This window comes from Argentina anserina, unplaced genomic scaffold (assembly GCF_933775445.1).
Source record: "Argentina anserina unplaced genomic scaffold, drPotAnse1.1, whole genome shotgun sequence".
NCBI classification, from domain to species: Eukaryota; Viridiplantae; Streptophyta; class Magnoliopsida; order Rosales; family Rosaceae; genus Argentina; species Argentina anserina.
In genome coordinates, this window is record NW_026089511.1 from 100,617 (window position 1) to 125,770 (window position 25,154).

Here is a 25,154-nt window from a genome sequence, read left to right on the forward strand (position 1 = left end):
CACACTTGCAAAACTCTCAAATTCAATAGAAACTCGCATCAGAAAGCCTTACAGAAAGATACTCAAACGAGAAATGAAAAGATACACAATTGGAATAGTAAAGATACGCAAACGATGTAAAGATACACAATTGGAATAGTAAAGATACGCAAACGATGTAAAGATACTCAGTTTGAGAAAAACACACTCCCACACTTGCAAAACTCTCAAATACAATAGAAACTCGCATCAGAAGTCTTACAGAAAGATACTCAAACGAGAAATGAAAAGATACAGAATTGGAATAGTAAAGATACGCAAACGATGTAAAGATACACAATTGGAATAGTAAAGATACGCAAACGATGTAAAGATACTCAGTTTGAAAGAAACACACTCCCACACTTGCAAAACTCTCAAATACAATAGAAACTCGCATCAGAAGCCTTACAGAAAGATACTCAAACGAGAAATGAAAAGATACACAATTGGAATAGTAAAGATACGCAAACGATGTAAAGATATTCAGTTTGAAAGAAACACACTCCCACACTTGCAAAACTCTCAAATACAATAGAAACTCGCATCAGAAAGCCTTACAGAAAGATACTCAAACGAGAAATGAAAAGATACAGAATTGGAATAGTAAAGATACGCAAACGATGTAAAGATACACAATTGGAATAGTAAAGATACGCAAACGATGTAAAGATACTCAGTTTGAAAGAAACACACTCCCAAAGTTGCAAAACTCTCAAATTCAATAGAAACTCGCATCAGAAAGCCTTACAGAAAAATACTCAAACGAGAAATGAAAAGATACACAATTGGAATAGTAAAGATACGCAATCGATGTAAAGATACTCAGTTCGAAAGAAACACACTCCCACACTTGCAAAACTCTCAAATACAATAGAAACTCGCATCAGAAGCCTTACAGAAAGATACTCAAACGAGAAATGAAAAGATACAGAATTGGAATAGTAAAGATACGAAAACGATGTAAAGATACTCAGTTTGAAAGAAACACACTCCCACACTTGCAAAACTCTCAAATTCAATAGAAACTCGTATCAGAAAGACTTACAGAAAGATACTCAAACGGGAAATGAAAAGATACACAATTGGAATAGTAAAGATACGCAAACGATGTAAAGATACACAATTGGAATAGTAAAGATACGCAAACGATGTAAAGATACTCAGTTTGAAAGAAACACATTCCCACACTTGCAAAACTCTCAAATTCAATAGAAACTCGCATCAGAAAGCCTTACAGAAAGATACTCAAACGAGAAATGAAAAGATACACAATTGGAATAGTAAAGATACGCAAACGATGTAAAGATACACAATTGGAATAGTAAAGATACGCAAACGATGTAAAGATACTCAGTTTGAAAGAAACACACTCCCACACTTGCAAAACTCTCTAATACAATAGAAACTCGCATCAGAAGCCTTACAGAAAGATACTCAAACGAGAAATGAAAAGATACACAATTGGAATAGTAAAGATACGCAAACGCTGTAAAGATACACAATTGGAATAGTAAAGATACGCAAACGATGTAAAGATACTCAGTTTGAAAGAAACTCACTCCCACACTTGCAAAACTCTCAAATTCAATAGAAACTCGCATCAGAAAGCCTTACAGAAAGATACTCAAACGAGAAATGAAAAGATACACAATTGGAATAGTAAAGATACGAAAACGATGTAAAGATACTCAGTTTGAAAGAAACACACTCCCACACTTGCAAAACTCTCAAATACAATAGAAACTCGCTTCAGAAGCCTTACAGAAAGATACTCAAACGAGAAATGAAAAGATACACAATTGGAATAGTAAAGATACGCAATCGATGTAAAGATACACAATTGGAATAGTAAAGATACGCAAACGATGTAAAGATACTCAGTTTGAAAGAAACACACTCCCACACTTGCAAAACTCTCAAATACAATAGAAACTCGCTTCAGAAGCCTTACAGAAAGATACTCAAACGAGAAATGAAAAGATACAGAATTGGAATAGTAAAGATACGCAATCGATGTAAAGATACACAATTGGAATAGTAAAGATACGCAAACGATGTAAAGATACTCAGTTTGAAAGAAACACACTCCCACACTTGCAAAACTCTCAAATACAATAGAAACTCGCATCAGAAGCCTTACAGAAAGATACTCAAACGAGAAATGAAAAGATACAGAATTGGAATAGTAAAGATATGCAAACGATGTAAAGATACACAATTGGAATAGTAAAGATACGCAAACGATGTAAAGATACTCAGTTTGAAAGAAACACACTCCCACACTTGCAAAACTCTCAAATTCAATAGAAACTCGCATCAGAAAGCCTTACAGAAAAATACTCAAACGAGAAATGAAAAGATAGACAATTGGAATAGTAAAGATACGCAATCGATGTAAAGATACACAATTGGAATAGTAAAGATACGCAAACGATGTAAAGATACTCAGTTTGAAAGAAACACACTCCCACACTTGCAAAACTCTCAAATACAATAGAAACTCGCATCAGAAGCCTTACAGAAAGATACTCAAACGAGAAATGAAAAGATACAGAATTGGAATAGTAAAGATACGCAAACGATGTAAAGATACACAATTGGAATAGTAAAGATACGCAAACGATGTAAAGATACTCAGTTTGAAAGAAACACACTCCCACACTTGCAAAACTCTCAAATACAATAGAAACTCGCATCAGAAGCCTTACAGAAAGATACTCAAACGAGAAATGAAAAGATACACAATTGGAATAGTAAAGATACGCAAACGATGTAAAGATACTCAGTTTGAAAGAAACACACTCCCACACTTGCAAAACTCTCAAATTCAATAGAAACTCGCATCAGAAAGCCTTACAGAAAAATACTCAAACGAGAAATTAAAAGATAGACAATTGCAATAGTAAAGATACGCAATCGATGTAAAGATACTCAGTTTGAAAGAAACACACTCCCACACTTGCAAAACTCTCAAATACAATAGAAACTAGCATCAGAAGCCTTACAGAAAGATACTCAAACGAGAAATGAAAAGATACACAATTGGAATAGTAAAGATACGCAAACGATGTAAAGATACACAATTGGAATAGTAAATATACGCAAACGATGTAAAGATACTCAGTTTGAAAGAAACACACTCCCACACTTGCAAAACTCTCAAATACAATAGAAACTCGCATCAGAAGCCTTACAGAAAGATACTCAAACGAGAAATGAAAAGATACACAATTGGAATAGTAAAGATACGCAAACGATGTAAAGATACACAATTGGAATAGTAAAGATACGCAAACGATGTAAAGATACTCAGTTTGAAAGAAACACACTCCCACACTTGCAAAACTCTCAAATACAATAGAAAATCGCATCAGAAGCCTTACAGAAAGATACTCAAACGAGAAATGAAAAGATACAGAATTGGAATAGTAAAGATACGCAAACGATGTAAAGATACACAATTGGAATAGTAAAGATACGCAAACGATGTAAAGATACTCAGTTTGAAAGAAACACACTCTCACACTTGCAAAATCTCAAATTCAATAGAAACTCGCATCAGAAAGCCTTACAGAAAGATACTCAAACGAGAAATGAAAAGATAGACAATTGGAATAGTAAAGATACGCAATCGATGTAAAGATACTCAGTTTGAAAGAAACACACTCCCACACTTGCAAAACTCTCAAATACAATAGAAACTCGCATCAGAAGCCTTACAGAAAGATACTCAAACGAGAAATGAAAAGATACAGAATTGGAATAGTAAAGATACGAAAACGATGTAAAGATACTCAGTTTGAAAGAAACACACTCCCACACTTGCAAAACTCTCAAATTCAATAGAAACTCGTATCAGAAAGACTTACAGAAAGATACTCAAACGGGAAATGAAAAGATACACAATTGGAATAGTAAAGATACGCAAACGCTGTAAAGATACACAATTGGAATAGTAAAGATACGCAAACGATGTAAAGATACTCAGTTTGAAAGAAACTCACTCCCACACTTGCAAAACTCTCAAATTCAATAGAAACTCGCATCAGAAAGCCTTACAGAAAGATACTCAAACGAGAAATGAAAAGATACACAATTGGAATAGTAAAGATACGAAAACGATGTAAAGATACTCAGTTTGAAAGAAACACACTCCCACACTTGCAAAACTCTCAAATACAATAGAAACTCGCTTCAGAAGCCTTACAGAAAGATACTCAAACGAGAAATGAAAAGATACACAATTGGAATAGTAAAGATACGCAATCGATGTAAAGATACACAATTGGAATAGTAAAGATACGCAAACGATGTAAAGATACTCAGTTTGAAAGAAACACACTCCCACACTTGCAAAACTCTCAAATACAATAGAAACTCGCATCAGAAGCCTTACAGAAAGATACTCAAACGAGAAATGAAAAGATACAGAATTGGAATAGTAAAGATATGCAAACGATGTAAAGATACACAATTGGAATAGTAAAGATACGCAAACGATGTAAAGATACTCAGTTTGAAAGAAACACACTCCCACACTTGCAAAACTCTCAAATTCAATAGAAACTCGCATCAGAAAGCCTTACAGAAAGATACTCAAACGAGAAATGAAAAGATAGACAATTGGAATAGTAAAGATACGCAAACGATGTAAAGATACTCAGTTTGAAAGAAACACACTCCCACACTTGCAAAACTCTCAAATACAATAGAAACTCGCATCAGAAGCCTTACAGAAAGATACTCAAACGAGAAATGAAAAGATACAGAATTGGAATAGTAAAGATACGCAAACGATGTAAAGATACACAATTGGAATAGTAAAGATACGCAAACGATGTAAAGATACTCAGTTTGAAAGAAACACACTCCCACACTTGCAAAACTCTCAAATACAATAGAAACTCGCATCAGAAGCCTTACAGAAAGATACTCAAACGAGAAATGAAAAGATACACAATTGGAATAGTAAAGATACGCAAACGATGTAAAGATACTCAGTTTGAAAGAAACACACTCCCACACTTGCAAAACTCTCAAATTCAATAGAAACTCGCATCAGAAAACCTTACAGAAAAATACTCAAACGAGAAATGAAAAGATAGACAATTGCAATAGTAAAGATACGCAATCGATGTAAAGATACTCAGTTTGAAAGAAACACACTCCCACACTTGCAAAACTCTCAAATACAATAGAAACTAGCATCAGAAGCCTTACAGAAAGATACTCAAACGAGAAATGAAAAGATACACAATTGGAATAGTAAAGATACGCAAACGATGTAAAGATACACAATTGGAATAGTAAATATACGCAAACGATGTAAAGATACTCAGTTTGAAAGAAACACACTCCCACACTTGCAAAACTCTCAAATACAATAGAAACTCGCATCAGAAGCCTTACAGAAAGATACTCAAACGAGAAATGAAAAGATACACAATTGGAATAGTAAAGATACGCAAACGATGTAAAGATACACAATTGGAATAGTAAAGATACGCAAACGATGTAAAGATACTCAGTTTGAAAGAAACACACTCCCACACTTGCAAAACTCTCAAATACAATAGAAAATCGCATCAGAAGCCTTACAGAAAGATACTCAAACGAGAAATGAAAAGATACAGAATTGGAATAGTAAAGATACGCAAACGATGTAAAGATACACAATTGGAATAGTAAAGATACGCAAACGATGTAAAGATACTCAGTTTGAAAGAAACACACTCTCACACTTGCAAAATCTCAAATTCAATAGAAACTCGCATCAGAAAGCCTTACAGAAAGATACTCAAACGAGAAATGAAAAGATAGACAATTGGAATAGTAAAGATACGCAATCGATGTAAAGATACTCAGTTTGAAAGAAACACACTCCCACACTTGCAAAACTCTCAAATACAATAGAAACTCGCATCAGAAGCCTTACAGAAAGATACTCAAACGAGAAATGAAAAGATACAGAATTGGAATAGTAAAGATACGAAAACGATGTAAAGATACTCAGTTTGAAAGAAACACACTTCCACACTTGCAAAACTCTCAAATTCAATAGAAACTCGTATCAGAAAGACTTACAGAAAGATACTCAAACGGGAAATGAAAAGATACACAATTGGAATAGTAAAGATACGCAAACGATGTAAAGATACACAATTGGAATAGTAAAGATACGCAAACGATGTAAAGATACTCAGTTTGAAAGAAACACATTCCCACACTTGCAAAACTCTCAAATTCAATAGAAACTCGCATCAGAAAGCCTTACAGAAAGATACTCAAACGAGAAATGAAAAGATACACAATTGGAATAGTAAAGATACGCAAACGATGTAAAGATACACAATTGGAATAGTAAAGATACGCAAACGATGTAAAGATACTCAGTTTGAAAGAAACACACTCCCACACTTGCAAAACTCTCTAATACAATAGAAACTCGCATCAGAAGCCTTACAGAAAGATACTCAAACGAGAAATGAAAAGATACACAATTGGAATAGTAAAGATACGCAAACGCTGTAAAGATACACAATTGGAATAGTACAGATACGCAAACGATGTAAAGATACTCAGTTTGAAAGAAACTCACTCCCACACTTGCAAAACTCTCAAATTCAATAGAAACTCGCATCAGAAAGCCTTACAGAAAGATACTCAAACGAGAAATGAAAAGATACACAATTGGAATAGTAAAGATACGAAAACGATGTAAAGATACTCAGTTTGAAAGAAACACACTCCCACACTTGCAAAACTCTCAAATACAATAGAAACTCGCTTCAGAAGCCTTACAGAAAGATACTCAAACGAGAAATGAAAAGATACACAATTGGAATAGTAAAGATACGCAAACGATGTAAAGATACACAATTGGAATAGTAAAGATACGCAAACGATGTAAAGATACTCAGTTTGAAAGAAACACACTCCCACACTTGCAAAACTCTCAAATTCAATAGAAACTCGCATCAGAAAGCCTTACAGAAAAATACTCAAACGAGAAATGAAAAGATAGACAATTGGAATAGTAAAGATACGCAATCGATGTAAAGATACACAATTGGAATAGTAAAGATACGCAAACGATGTAAAGATACTCAGTTTGAAAGAAACACACTCCCACACTTGCAAAACTCTCAAATACAATAGAAACTCGCATCAGAAGCCTTACAGAAAGATACTCAAACGAGAAATGAAAAGATACAGAATTGGAATAGTAAAGATATGCAAACGATGTAAAGATACACAATTGGAATAGTAAAGATACGCAAACGATGTAAAGATACTCAGTTTGAAAGAAACACACTCCCACACTTGCAAAACTCTCAAATTCAATAGAAACTCGCATCAGAAAGCCTTACAGAAAGATACTCAAACGAGAAATGAAAAGATACACAATTGGAATAGTAAAGATACGCAAACGATGTAAAGATACACAAGTAGAATAGTAAAGATACGCAAACGATGTAAAGATACTCAGTTTGAAAGAAACACACTCCCACACTTGCAAAACTCTCAAATACAATAGAAAATCGCATCAGAAGCCTTACAGAAAGATACTCAAACGAGAAATGAAAAGATACAGAATTGGAATAGTAAAGATACGCAAACGATGTAAAGATACACAATTGGAATAGTAAAGATACGCAAACGATGTAAAGATACTCAGTTTGAAAGAAACACACTCTCACACTTGCAAAATCTCAAATTCAATAGAAACTCGCATCAGAAAGCCTTACAGAAAGATACTCAAACGAGAAATGAAAAGATAGACAATTGGAATAGTAAAGATACGCAATCGATGTAAAGATACTCAGTTTGAAAGAAACACACTCCCACACTTGCAAAACTCTCAAATACAATAGAAACTCGCATCAGAAGCCTTACATAAAGATACTCAAACAAGAAATGAAAAGATACACAATTGGAATAGTAAAGATACGCAAACGATGTAAAGATACATAATTGGAATAGTAAAGATACGCAAACGATGTAAAGATACTCAGTTTGAAAGAAACACACTCCCACACTTGCAAAACTCTCAAATACAATAGAAAATCGCATCAGAAGCCTTACAGAAAGATACTCAAACGAGAAATGAAAAGATACAGAATTGGAATAGTAAAGATACGGAAACGATGTAAAGATACACAATTGGAATAGTAAAGATACGCAAACGATGTAAAGATACTCAGTTTGAAAGAAACACACTCCCACACTTGCAAAACTCTCAAATACAATAGAAACTCGCATTAGAAAACCTTACAGAAAAATACTCAAACGAGAAATGAAAAGATAGACAATTGGAATAGTAAAGATACGCAATCGATGTAAAGATACTCAGTTTGAAAGAAACACACTCCCACACTTGCAAAACTCTCAAATACAATAGAAACTAGCATCAGAAAACCTTACAGAAAAATACTCAAACGAGAAATGAAAAGATAGACAATTGGAATAGTAAAGATACGCAATCGATGTAAAGATACTCAGTTTGAAAGAAACACACTCCCACACTTGCAAAACTCTCAAATACAATAGAAACTAGCATCAGAAGCCTTACAGAAAGATACTCAAACGAGAAATGAAAAGATACACAATTGGAATAGTAAAGATACGCAAACGATGTAAAGATACATAATTGGAATAGTAAAGATACGCAAACGATGTAAAGATACTCAGTTTGAAAGAAACACACTCCCACACTTGCAAAACTCTCAAATACAATAGAAAATCGCATCAGAAGCCTTACAGAAAGATACTCAAACGAGAAATGAAAAGATACACAATTGGAATAGTAAAGATGCGCAAACGATGTAAAGATACACAATTGGAATAGTAAAGATACGCAAACGATGTAAAGATACTCAGTTTGAAAGAAACACACTCCCACACTTGCAAAACTCTCAAATACAATAGAAAATCGCATCAGAAGCCTTACAGAAAGATACTCAAACGAGAAATGAAAAGATACAGAATTGGAATAGTAAAGATACGCAAACGATGTAAAGATACACAATTGGAATAGTAAAGATACGCAAACGATGTAAAGATACTCAGTTTGAAAGAAACACACTCCCACACTTGCAAAACTCTCAAATTCAATAGAAACTCGCATCAGAAAGCCTTACAGAAAAATACTCAAACGAGAAATGAAAAGATAGACAATTGGAATAGTAAAGATACGCAATCGATGTAAAGATACACAATTGGAATAGTAAAGATACGCAAACGATGTAAAGATACTCAGTTTGAAAGAAACACACTCCCACACTTGCAAAACTCTCAAATACAATAGAAACTCGCATCAGAAGCCTTACAGAAAGATACTCAAACGAGAAATGAAAAGATACAGAATTGGAATAGTAAAGATACGCAAACGATGTAAAGATACACAATTGGAATAGTAAAGATACGCAAACGATGTAAAGATACTCAGTTTGAAAGAAACACACTCCCACACTTGAAAAACTCTCAAATACAATAGAAACTCGCATCAGAAGCCTTACAGAAAGATACTCAAACGAGAAATGAAAAGATACACAATTGGAATAGTAAAGATACGCAAACGATGTAAAGATACTCAGTTTGAAAGAAACACACTCCCACACTTGCAAAACTCTCAAATTCAATAGAAACTCGCATCAGAAAACCTTACAGAAAAATACTCAAACGAGAAATGAAAAGATAGACAATTGCAATAGTAAAGATACGCAATCGATGTAAAGATACTCAGTTTGAAAGAAACACACTCCCACACTTGCAAAACTCTCAAATACAATAGAAACTAGCATCAGAAGCCTTACAGAAAGATACTCAAACGAGAAATGAAAAGATACACAATTGGAATAGTAAAGATACGCAAACGATGTAAAGATACACAATTGGAATAGTAAATATACGCAAACGATGTAAAGATACTCAGTTTGAAAGAAACACACTCCCACACTTGCAAAACTCTCAAATACAATAGAAACTCGCATCAGAAGCCTTACAGAAAGATACTCAAACGAGAAATGAAAAGATACACAATTGGAATAGTAAAGATACGCAAACGATGTAAAGATACACAATTGGAATAGTAAAGATACGCAAACGATGTAAAGATACTCAGTTTGAAAGAAACACACTCCCACACTTGCAAAACTCTCAAATTCAATAGAAACTCGCATCAGAAAGCCTTACAGAAAAATACTCAAACGAGAAATGAAAAGATAGACAATTGGAATAGTAAAGATACGCAATCGATGTAAAGATACACAATTGGAATAGTAAAGATACGCAAACGATGTAAAGATACTCAGTTTGAAAGAAACACACTCCCACACTTGCAAAACTCTCAAATACAATAGAAACTCGCATCAGAAGCCTTACAGAAAGATACTCAAACGAGAAATGAAAAGATACAGAATTGGAATAGTAAAGATACGCAAACGATGTAAAGATACACAATTGGAATAGTAAAGATACGCAAACGATGTAAAGATACTCAGTTTGAAAGAAACACACTCCCACACTTGCAAAACTCTCAAATACAATAGAAAATCGCATCAGAAGCCTTACAGAAAGATACTCAAACGAGAAATGAAAAGATACACAATTGGAATAGTAAAGATACGCAAACGATGTAAAGATACTCAGTTTGAAAGAAACACACTCCCACACTTGCAAAACTCTCAAATTCAATAGAAACTCGCATCAGAAAACCTTACAGAAAAATACTCAAACGAGAAATGAAAAGATAGACAATTGCAATAGTAAAGATACGCAATCGATGTAAAGATACTCAGTTTGAAAGAAACACACTCCCACACTTGCAAAACTCTCAAATACAATAGAAACTAGCATCAGAAGCCTTACAGAAAGATACTCAAACGAGAAATGAAAAGATACACAATTGGAATAGTAAAGATACGCAAACGATGTAAAGATACACAATTGGAATAGTAAATATACGCAAACGATGTAAAGATACTCAGTTTGAAAGAAACACACTCCCACACTTGCAAAACTCTCAAATACAATAGAAACTCGCATCAGAAGCCTTACAGAAAGATACTCAAACGACAAATGAAAAGATACACAATTGGAATAGTAAAGATACGCAAACGATGTAAAGATACACAATTAGAATAGTAAAGATACGCAAACGATGTAAAGATACTCAGTTTGAAAGAAACACACTCCCACACTTGCAAAACTCTCAAATACAATAGAAAATCGCATCAGAAGCCTTACAGAAAGATACTCAAACGAGAAATGAAAAGATACAGAATTGGAATAGTAAAGATACGCAAACGATGTAAAGATACACAATTGGAATAGTAAAGATACGCAAACGATGTAAAGATACTCAGTTTGAAAGAAACACACTCTCACACTTGCAAAATCTCAAATTCAATAGAAACTCGCATCAGAAAGCCTTACAGAAAGATACTCAAACGAGAAATGAAAAGATAGACAATTGGAATAGTAAAGATACGCAATCGATGTAAAGATACTCAGTTTGAAAGAAACACACTCCCACACTTGCAAAACTCTCAAATACAATAGAAACTCGCATCAGAAGCCTTACATAAAGATACTCAAACAAGAAATGAAAAGATACACAATTGGAATAGTAAAGATACGCAAACGATGTAAAGATACATAATTGGAATAGTAAAGATACGCAAACGATGTAAAGATACTCAGTTTGAAAGAAACACACTCCCACACTTGCAAAACTCTGAAATACAATAGAAAATCGCATCAGAAGCCTTACAGAAAGATACTCAAACGAGAAATGAAAAGATACAGAATTGGAATAGTAAAGATACGCAAACGATGTAAAGATACACAATTGGAATAGTAAAGATACGCAAACGATGTAAAGATACTCAGTTTGAAAGAAACACACTCCCACACTTGCAAAACTCTCAAATACAATAGAAACTCGCATTAGAAAACCTTACAGAAAAATACTCAAACGAGAAATGAAAAGATAGACAATTGGAATAGTAAAGATACGCAATCGATGTAAAGATACTCAGTTTGAAAGAAACACACTCCCACACTTGCAAAACTCTCAAATACAATAGAAACTAGCATCAGAAAACCTTACAGAAAAATACTCAAACGAGAAATGAAAAGATAGACAATTGGAATAGTAAAGATACGCAATCGATGTAAAGATACTCAGTTTGAAAGAAACACACTCCCACACTTGCAAAACTCTCAAATACAATAGAAACTAGCATCAGAAGCCTTACAGAAAGATACTCAAACGAGAAATGAAAAGATACACAATTGGAATAGTAAAGATACGCAAACGATGTAAAGATACACAATTGGAATAGTAAAGATACGCAAACGATGTAAAGATACTCAGTTTGAAAGAAACACACTCCCACACTTGCAAAACTCTCAAATACAATAGAAAATCGCATCAGAAGCCTTACAGAAAGATACTCAAACGAGAAATGAAAAGATACATAATTGGAATAGTAAAGATACGCAAACGATGTAAAGATACACAATTGGAATAGTAAAGATAAGCAAACGATGTAAAGATACTCAGTTTGAAAGAAACACACTCCCACACTTGCAAAACTCTCAAATTCAATAGAAACTCGCATCAGAAAGCCCTACAGAAAGATACTCAAACGAGAAATGAAAAGATACACAATTGGAATAGTAAAGATACGCAAACGATGTAAAGATACACAATTGGAATAGTAAAGATACGCAAACGATGTAAAGATACTCAGTTTGAAAGAAACACACTCCCACACTTGCAAAACTCTCAAATACAATAGAAACTCGCATCAGAAGCCTTACAGAAAGATACTCAAACGAGAAATGAAAAGATACACAATTGGAATAGTAAAGATACGCAAACGATGTAAAGATACACAATTGGAATAGTAAAGATACGCAAACGATGTAAAGATACTCAGTTTGAAAGAAACACACTCCCACACTTGCAAAACTCTCTAATACAATAGAAACTCGCATCAGAAGCCTTACAGAAAGATACTCAAACGAGAAATGAAAAGATACAGAATTGGAATAGTAAAGATACGCAAACACTGTAAAGATACACAATTGGAATAGTAAAGATACGCAAACGATGTAAAGATACTCAGTTTGAAAGAAACACACTCCCACACTTGCAAAACTCTCAAATACAATAGAAACTAGCATCAGAAGCCTTACAGAAAGATACTCAAACGAGAAATGAAAAGATACACAATTGGAATAGTAAAGATACGCAAACGATGTAAAGATACACAATTGGAATAGTAAAGATACGCAAACGATGTAAAGATACTCAGTTTGAAAGAAACACACTCCCACACTTGCAAAACTCTCAAATACAATAGAAACTCGCATCATAAGCCTTACAGAAAGATACTCAAACGAGAAATGAAAAGATACACAATTGGAATAGTAAAGATACGCAAACGATGTAAAGATACACAATTGGAATAGTAAAGATACGCAAACGATGTAAAGATACTCAGTTTGAAAGAAACACACTCCCACACTTGCAAAACTCTCAAATACAATAGAAACTCGCATCATAAGCCTTACAGAAAGATACTCAAACGAGAAATGAAAAGATACACAATTGGAATAGTAAAGATACGCAAACGATGTAAAGATACACAATTGGAATAGTAAAGATACGCAAACGATGTAAAGATACTCAGTTTGAAAGAAACACACTCCCACACTTGCAAAACTCTCAAATACAATAGAAAATCGCATCAGAAGCCTTACAGAAAGATACTCAAACGAGAAATGAAAAGATACAGAATTGGAATAGTAAAGATACGCAAACGATGTAAAGATACACAATTGGAATAGTAAAGATACGCAAACGATGTAAAGATACTCAGTTTGATAGAAACACACTCTCACACTTGCAAAATCTCAAATTCAATAGAAACTCGCATCAGAAAGCCTTACAGAAAGATACTCAAACGAGAAATGAAAAGATAGACAATTGGAATAGTAAAGATACGCAATCGATGTAAAGATACTCAGTTTGAAAGAAACACACTCCCACACTTGCAAAACTCTCAAATACAATAGAAACTCGCATCAGAAAGTCTTACAGAAAGATACTCAAACGAGAAATGAAAAGATACAGAATTGGAATAGTAAAGATACGCAAACGATGTAAAGATACACTATTAGAATAGTAAAGATACGCAAACGATGTAAAGATACTCAGTTTGAAAGAAACACACTCCCACACTTGCAAAACTCTCAAATACAATAGAAAATCGCATCAGAAGCCTTACAGAAAGATACTCAAACGAGAAATGAAAAGATACACAATTGGAATAGTAAAGATACGCAAACGATGTAAAGATACACAATTGGAATAGTAAAGATACGCAAACGATGTAAAGATACTCAGTTTGAAAGAAACACACTCCCACACTTGCAAAACTCTCAAATACAATAGAAAATCGCATCAGAAGCCTTACAGAAAGATACTCAAACGAGAAATGAAAAGATACATAATTGGAATAGTAAAGATACGCAAACGATGTAAAGATACACAATTGGAATAGTAAAGATAAGCAAACGATGTAAAGATACTCAGTTTGAAAGAAACACACTCCCACACTTGCAAAACTCTCAAATTCAATAGAAACTCGCATCAGAAAGCCCTACAGAAAGATACTCAAACGAGAAATGAAAAGATACACAATTGGAAGAGTAAAGATACGCAAACGATGTAAAGATACACAATTGGAATAGTAAAGATACGCAAACGATGTAAAGATACTCAGTTTGAAAGAAACACACTCCCACACTTGCAAAACTCTCAAATACAATAGAAACTCGCATCAGAAGCCTTACAGAAAGATACTCAAACGAGAAATGAAAAGATACACAATTGGAATAGTAAAGATACGCAAACGATGTAAAGATACACAATTGGAATAGTAAAGATACGCAAACGATGTAAAGATACTCAGTTTGAAAGAAACACACTCCCACACTTGCAAAACTCTCAAATACAATAGAAACTCGCATCAGAAGCCTTACAGAAAGATACTCAAACGAGAAATGAAAAGATACAGAATTGGAATAGTAAAGATACGCAAACGATGTAAAGATACACAATTGGAATAGTAAAGATACGCAAACGATGTAAAGATACTCAGTTTGAAAGAAACACACTCCCACACTTGCAAAACTCTCAAATACAATAGAAAATCGCATCAGAAGCCTTACAGAAAGATACTCAAACGAGAAATGAAAAGATACACAATTGGAATAGTAAAGATACGCAAACGATGTAAAGATACACAATTGGAATAGTAAAGATACGCAAACGATGTAAAGATACTCAGTTTGAAAGAAACACACTCCCACACTTGCAAAACTCTCAAATACAATAGAAAATCGCATCAGAAGCCTTACAGAAAGATACTCAAACGAGAAATGAAAAGATACATAATTGGAATAGTAAAGATACGCAAACGATGTAAAGATACACAATTGGAATAGTAAAGATAAGCAAACGATGTAAAGATACTCAGTTTGAAAGAAACACACTCCCACACTTGCAAAACTCTCAAATTCAATAGAAACTCGCATCAGAAAGCCCTACAGAAAGATACTCAAACGAGAAATGAAAAGATACACAATTGGAATAGTAAAGATACGCAAACGATGTAAAGATACACAATTGGAATAGTAAAGATACGCAAACGATGTAAAGATACTCAGTTTGAAAGAAACACACTCCCACACTTGCAAAACTCTCAAATACAATAGAAACTCGCATCAGAAGCCTTACAGAAAGATACTCAAACGAGAAATGAAAAGATACACAATTGGAATAGTAAAGATACGCAAACGATGTAAAGATACACAATTGGAATAGTAAAGATACGCAAACGATGTAAAGATACTCAGTTTGAAAGAAACACACTCCCACACTTGCAAAACTCTCTAATACAATAGAAACTCGCATCAGAAGCCTTACAGAAAGATACTCAAACGAGAAATGAAAAGATACAGAATTGGAATAGTAAAGATACGCAAACACTGTAAAGATACACAATTGGAATAGTAAAGATACGCAAACGATGTAAAGATACTCAGTTTGAAAGAAACACACTCCCACACTTGCAAAACTCTCAAATACAATAGAAACTAGCATCAGAAGCCTTACAGAAAGATACTCAAACGAGAAATGAAAAGATACACAATTGGAATAGTAAAGATACGCAAACGATGTAAAGATACACAATTGGAATAGTAAAGATACGCAAACGATGTAAAGATACTCAGTTTGAAAGAAACACACTCCCACACTTGCAAAACTCTCAAATACAATAGAAACTCGCATCAGAAAGCCTTACAGAAGGATACTCAAACGAGAAATGAAAAGATACAGAATTGGAATAGTAAAGATACGCAAACGATGTAAAGATACACAATTGGAATAGTAAAGATACGCAAACGATGTAAAGATACTCAGTTTGAAAGAAACACACTCCCACACTTGCAAAACTCTCAAATACAATAGAAACTCGCATCAGAAGCCTTACAGAAAGATACTCAAACGAGAAATGAAAAGATACACAATTGGAATAGTAAAGATACGCAAACGATGTAAAGATACACAATTGGAATAGTAAAGATACGCAAACGATGTAAAGATACTCAGTTTGAAAGAAACACACTCCCACACTTGCAAAACTCTCAAATACAATAGAAAATCGCATCAGAAGCCTTACAGAAAGATACTCAAACGAGAAATGAAAAGATACAGAATTGGAATAGTAAAGATACGCAAACGATGTAAAGATACACAATTGGAATAGTAAAGATACGCAAACAATGTAAAGATACTCAGTTTGAAAGAAACACACTCTCACACTTGCAAAATCTCAAATTCAATAGAAACTCGCATCAGAAAGCCTTACAGAAAGATACTCAAACGAGAAATGAAAAGATACACAATTGGAATAGTAAAGATACGCAATCGATGTAAAGATACTCAGTTTGAAAGAAACACACTCCCACACTTGCAAAACTCTCAAATACAATAGAAACTAGCATCAGAAGCCTTACAGAAAGATACTCAAACGAGAAATGAAAAGATACACAATTGGAATAGTAAAGATACGCAAACGATGTAAAGATACACAATTGGAATAGTAAAGATATGCAAACGATGTAAAGATACTCAGTTTGAAAGAAACACACTCCCACACTTGCAAAACTCTCAAATACAATAGAAACTCGCATCAGAAAGCCTTACAGAAGGATACTCAAACGAGAAATGAAAAGATACAGAATTGGAATAGTAAAGATACGCAAACGATGTAAAGATACACAATTGGAATAGTAAAGATACGCAAACGATGTAAAGATACTCAGTTTGAAAGAAACACACTCCCACACTTGCAAAACTCTCAAATACAATAGAAACTCGCATCAGAAGCCTTACAGAAAGATACTCAAACGAGAAATGAAAAGATACACAATTGGAATAGTAAAGATACGCAAACGATGTAAAGATACACAATTGGAATAGTAAAGATACGCAAACGATGTAAAGATACTCAGTTTGAAAGAAACACACTCCCACACTTGCAAAACTCTCAAATACAATAGAAAATCGCATCAGAAGCCTTACAGAAAGATACTCAAACGAGAAATGAAAAGATACAGAATTGGAATAGTAAAGATACGCAAACGATGTAAAGATACACAATTGGAATAGTAAAGATACGCAAACGATGTAAAGATACTCAGTTTGAAAGAAACACACTCTCACACTTGCAAAATCTCAAATTCAATAGAAACTCGCATCAGAAAGCCTTACAGAAAGATACTCAAACGAGAAATGAAAAGATAGACAATTGGAATAGTAAAGATACGCAATCGATGTAAAGATACTCAGTTTGAAAGAAACACACTCCCACACTTGCAAAACTCTCAAATACAATAGAAACTCGCATCAGAAGCCTTACATAAAGATACTCAAACGAGAAATGAAAAGATACACAATTGGAATAGTAAAGATACGCAAACGATGTAAAGATACATAATTGGAATAGTAAAGATACGCAAACGATGTAAAGATACTCAGTTTGAAAGAAACACACTCCCACACTTGCAAAACTCTCAAATACAATAGAAAATCGCATCAGAAGCCTTACAGAAAGATACTCAAACGAGAAATGAAAAGATACAGAATTGGAATAGTAAAGATACGCAAACGATGTAAAGATACACAATTGGAATAGTAAAGATACGCAAACGATGTAAAGATACTCAGTTTGAAAGAAACACACTCCCACACTTGCAAAACTCTCAAATACAATAGAAAATCGCATCAGAAGCCTTACAGAAAGATACTCAAACGAGAAAAGAAAAGATACATAATTGGAATAGTAAAGATACGCAAACGATGTAAAGATACACAATTGGAATAGTAAAGATAAGCAAACGATGTAAAGATACTCAGTTTGAAAGAAACACACTCCCACACTTGCAAAACTCTCAAATACAATAGAAACTCGCATCAGAAGCCTTACAGAAAGATACTCAAACGAGAAATGAAAAGATACACAATTGGAATAGTAAAGATACGCAAACGATGTAAAGATACATAATTGGAATAGTAAAGATACGCAAACGATGTAAAGATACTCAGTTTGAAAGAAACACACTCCCACACTTGCAAAACTCTCAAATACAATAGAAAATCGCATCAGAAAGCCTTACAGAAAGATACTCAAACGAGAAATGAAAAGATAGACAATTGGAATAGTAAAGATACGCAATCGATGTAAAGATACTCAGTTTGAAAGAAACACACTCCCACACTTGCAAAACTCTCAAATACAATAGAAACTCGCATCAGAAGCCTTACATAAAGATACTCAAACGAGAAATGAAAAGATACACAATTGGAATAGTAAAGATACGCAAACGATGTAAAGATACATAATTGGAATAGTAAAGATACGCAAACGATGTAAAGATACTCAGTTTGAAAGAAACACACTCCCACACTTGCAAAACTCTCAAATACAATAGAAAATCGCATCAGAAGCCTTACAGAAAGATACTCAAACGAGAAATGAAAAGATACAGAATTGGAATAGTAAAGATACGCAAACGATGTAAAGATACACAATTGGAATAGTAAAGATACGCAAACGATGTAAAGATACTCAGTTTGAAAGAAACACACTCCCACACTTGCAAAACTCTCAAATACAATAGAAAATCGCATCAGAAGCCTTACAGAAAGATACTCAAACGAGAAATGAAAAGATACACAATTGGAATAGTAAAGATACGCAAACGATGTAAAGATACACAATTGGAATAGTAAAGATACGCAAACGATGTAAAGATACTCAGTTTGAAAGAAACACACTCCCACACTTGCAAAACTCTCAAATACAATAGAAAATCGCATCAGAAGCCTTACAGAAAGATACTCAAACGAGAAAAGAAAAGATACATAATTGGAATAGTAAAGATACGCAAACGATGTAAAGATACACAATTGGAATAGTAAAGATAAGCAAACGATGTAAAGATACTCAGTTTGAAAGAAACACACTCCCACACTTGCAAAACTCTCAAATTCAATAGAAACTCGCATCAGAAAGCCTTACAGAAAGATACTCAAACGAGAAATGAAAAGATAGACAATTGGAATAGTGAAGATACGCAATCGATGTAAAGATACTCAGTTTGAAAGAAACACACTCCCACACTTGCAAAACTCTCAAATACAATAGAAACTCGCATCAGAAGCCTTACAGAAAGATACTCAAACGAGAAATGAAAAGATACACAATTGGAATAGTAAAGGTACGCAAACGATGTAAAGATACACAATTGGAATAGTAAAGATACGCAAACGATGTAAAGATACTCAGTTTGAAAGAAACACACTCCCACACTTGCAAAACTCTCAAATACAATAGAAAATCGCATCAGAAGCCTTACAGAAAGATACTCAAACGAGAAATGAAAAGATACAGAATTGGAATAGTAAAGATACGCAAACGATGTAAAGATACACTATTAGAATAGTAAAGATACGCAAACGATGTAAAGATACTCAGTTTGAAAGAAACACACTCCCACACTTGCAAAACTCTCAAATACAATAGAAACTCGCATCAGAAAGCCTTACAGAAAGATACTCAAACGAGAAATGAAAAGATACAGAATTGGAATAGTAAAGATACGCAAACGATGTAAAGATACACAATTGGAATAGTAAAGATACGCAAACGATGTAAAGATACTCAGTTTGAAAGAAACACACTCCCACACTTGCAAAACTCTCATATACAATAGAAAATCGCATCAGAAGCCTTACAGAAAGATACTCAAACGAGAAATGAAAAGATACACAATTGGAATAGTAAAGATACGCAAACGATGTAAAGATACACAATTGGAATAGTAAAGATACGCAAACGATGTAAAGATACTCAGTTTGAAAGAAACACACTCCCACACTTGCAAAACTCTCAAATTCAATAGAAACTCGCATCAGAAAGCCTTACAGAAAGATACTCAAACGAGAAATGAAAAGATACAGAATTGGAATAGTAAAGATACGCAAACGATGTAAAGATACACAATTGGAATAGTAAAGATACGCAAACGATGTAAAGATACTCAGTTTGAAAGAAACACACTCCCACACTTGCAAAACTCTCAAATACAATAGAAACTAGCATCAGAAAACCTTACAGAAAAATACTCAAACGAGAAATGAAAAGATAGACAATTGGAATAGTAAAGATACGCAATCGATGTAAAGATACTCAGTTTGAAAGAAACACACTCCCACACTTGCAAAACTCTCAAATACAATAGAAACTAGCATCAGAAGCCTTACAGAAAGATACTCAAACGAGAAATGAAAAGATACACAATTGGAATAGTAAAGATACGCAAACGATGTAAACATACACAATTGGAATAGTAAAGATATGCAAACGATGTAAAGATACTCAGTTTGAAAGAAACACACTCCCACACTTGCAAAACTCTCAAATACAATAGAAACTCGCATCAGAAAGCTTTACAGAAGGATACTCAAACGAGAAATGAAAAGATACAGAATTGGAATAGTAAAGATACGCAAACGATGTAAAGATACACAATTGGAATAGTAAAGATACGCAAACGATGTAAAGATACTCAGTTTGAAAGAAACACACTCCCACACTTGCAAAACTCTCAAATACAATAGAAACTCGCATCAGAAGCCTTACAGAAAGATACTCAAACGAGAAATGAAAAGATACACAATTGGAATAGTAAAGATACGCAAACGATGTAAAGATACACAATTGGAATAGTAAAGATACGCAAACGATGTAAAGATACTCAGTTTGAAAGAAACACACTCCCACACTTGCAAAACTCTCAAATACAATAGAAAATCGCATCAGAAGCCTTACAGAAAGATACTCAAACGAGAAATGAAAAGATACAGAATTGGAATAGTAAAGATACGCAAACGATGTAAAGATACACAATTGGAATAGTAAAGATACGCAAACGATGTAAAGATACTCAGTTTGAAAGAAACACACTCTCACACTTGCAAAATCTCAAATTCAATAGAAACTCGCATCAGAAAGCCTTACAGAAAGATACTCAAACGAGAAATGAAAAGATAGACAATTGGAATAGTAAAGATACGCAATCGATGTAAAGATACTCAGTTTGAAAGAAACACACTCCCACACTTGCAAAACTCTCAAATACAATAGAAACTCGCATCAGAAGCCTTACATAAAGATACTCAAACGAGAAATGAAAAGATACACAATTGGAATAGTAAAGATACGCAAACGATGTAAAGATACATAATTGGAATAGTAAAGATACGCAAACGATGTAAAGATACTAAGTTTGAAAGAAACACACTCCCACACTTGCAAAACTCTCAAATACAATAGAAACTCGCATCAGAAAGCCTTACAGAAAGATACTCAAACGAGAAATGAAAAGATACACAATTGGAATAGTAAAGATACGCAAACGATGTAAAGATACACAATTGGAATAGTAAAGATACGCAAACGATGTAAAGATACTCAGTTTGAAAGAAACACACTCCCACACTTGCAAAACTCTCATATACAATAGAAAATCGCATCAGAAGCCTTACAGAAAGATACTCAAACGAGAAATGAAAAGATACACAATTGGAATAGTAAAGATACGCAAACGATGTAAAGATACACAATTGGAATAGTAAAGATACGCAAACGATGTAAAGATACTCAGTTTGAAAGAAACACACTCCCACACTTGCAAAACTCTCAAATTCAATAGAAACTCGCATCAGAAAGCCTTACAGAAAGATACTCAAACGAGAAATGAAAAGATACAGAATTGGAATAGTAAAGATACGCAAACGATGTAAAGATACACAATTGGAATAGTAAAGATACGCAAACGATGTAAAGATACTCAGTTTGAAAGAAACACACTCCCACACTTGCAAAACTCTCAAATACAATAGAAACTCGCATCAGAAGCCTTACAGAAAGATACTCAAACGAGAAATGAAAAGATACACAATTGGAATAGTAAAGATACGCAAACGATGTAAAGATACACAATTGGAATAGTAAAGATACGCAAACGATGTAAAGATACTCAGTTTGAAAGAAACACACTCCCACACTTGCAAAACTCTCAAATACAATAGAAAATCGCATCAGAAGCCTTACAGAAAGATACTCAAACGAGAAATGAAAAGATACAGAATTGGAATAGTAAAGATACGCAAACGATGTAAAGATACACAATTGGAATAGTAAAGATACGCAAACGATGTAAAGATACTCAGTTTGAAAGAAACACACTCTCACACTTGCAAAATCTCAAATTCAATAGAAACTCGCATCAGAAAGCCTTACAGAAAGATACTCAAACGAGAAATGAAAAGATAGACAATTGGAATAGTAAAGATACGCAATCGATGTAAAGATACTCAGTTTGAAAGAAACACACTCCCACACTTGCAAAACTCTCAAATACAATAGAAACTCGCATCAGAAGCCTTACATAAAGATACTCAAACGAGAAATGAAAAGATACACAATTGGAATAGTAAAGATACGCAAACGATGTAAAGATACATAATTGGAATAGTAAAGATACGCAAACGATGTAAAGATACTAAGTTTGAAAGAAACACACTCCCACACTTGCAAAACTCTCAAATACAATAGAAACTCGCATCAGAAAGCCTTACAGAAAGATACTCAAACGAGAAATGAAAAGATACAGAATTGGAATAGTAAAGATACGCAAACGATGTAAAGATACACAATTGGAATAGTAAAGATACGCAAACGATGTAAAGATACTCAGTTTGAAAGAAACACACTCCCACACTTGCAAAACTCTCATATACAATAGAAAATCGCATCAGAAGCCTTACAGAAAGATACTCAAACGAGAAATGAAAAGATACACAATTGGAATAGTAAAGATACGCAAACGATGTAAAGATACACAATTGGAATAGTAAAGATACGCAAACGATGTAAAGATACTCAGTTTGAAAGAAACACACTCCCACACTTGCAAAACTCTCTAATACAATAGAAACTCGCATCAGAAGCCTTACAGAAAGATACTCAAACGAGAAATGAAAAGATACACAATTGGAATAGTAAAGATACGCAAACGCTGTAAAGATACACAATTGGAATAGTAAAGATACGCAAACGATGTAAAGATACTCAGTTTGAAAGAAACTCACTCCCACACTTGCAAAACTCTCAAATTCAATAGAAACTCGCATCAGAAAGCCTTACAGAAAGATACTCAAACGAGAAATGAAAAGATACACAATTGGAATAGTAAAGATACGCAAACGATGTAAAGATACACAATTGGAATAGTAAAGATACGCAAACGATGTAAAGATACTCAGTTTGAAAGAAACACACTCCCACACTTGCAAAACTCTCAAATACAATAGAAACTCGCATCAGAAAGCCTTATAGAAAGATACTCAAACGAGAAATGAAAAGATACAGAATTGGAATAGTAAAGATACGCAAACGATGTAAAGATACACAATTGGAATAGTAAAGATACGCAAACGATGTAAAGATACTCAGTTTGAAAGAAACACACTCCCACACTTGCAAAACTCTCAAATTCAATAGAAACTCGCATCAGAAAGCCTTACAGAAAAATACTCAAACGAGAAATGAAAAGATACACAATTGGAATAGTAAAGATACGCAAACGATGTAAAGATACTCAGTTTGAAAGAAACACACTCCCACACTTGCAAAACTCTCAAATTCAATAGAAACTCGCATCAGAAAGCCTTACAGAAAGATACTCAAACGAGAAATGAAAAGATACAGAATTGGAATAGTAAAGATACGCAAACGATGTAAAGATACACAATTGGAATAGTAAAGATACGCAAACGATGTAAAGATACTCAGTTTGAAAGAAACACACTCCCACACTTGCAAAACTCTCAAATACAATAGAAAATCGCATCAGAAGCCTTACAGAAAGATACTCAAACGAGAAATGAAAAGATACACAATTGGAATAGTAAAGATACGCAAACGATGTAAAGATACACAATTGGAATAGTAAAGATACGCAAACGATGTAAAGATACTCAGTTTGAAAGAAACACACTCCCACACTTGCAAAACTCTCTAATACAATAGAAACTCGCATCAGAAGCCTTACAGAAAGATACTCAAACGAGAAATGAAAAGATACACAATTGGAATAGTAAAGATACGCAAACGCTGTAAAGATACACAATTGGAATAGTAAAGATACGCAAACGATGTAAAGATACTCAGTTTGAAAGAAACTCACTCCCACACTTGCAAAACTCTCAAATACAATAGAAACTAGCATCAGAAGCCTTACAGAAAGATACTCAAACGAGAAATGAAAAGATACACAATTGGAATAGTAAAGATACGCAAACGATGTAAAGATACACAATTGGAATAGTAAAGATATGCAAACGATGTAAAGATACTCAGTTTGAAAGAAACACACTCCCACACTTGCAAAACTCTCAAATACAATAGAAACTCGCATCAGAA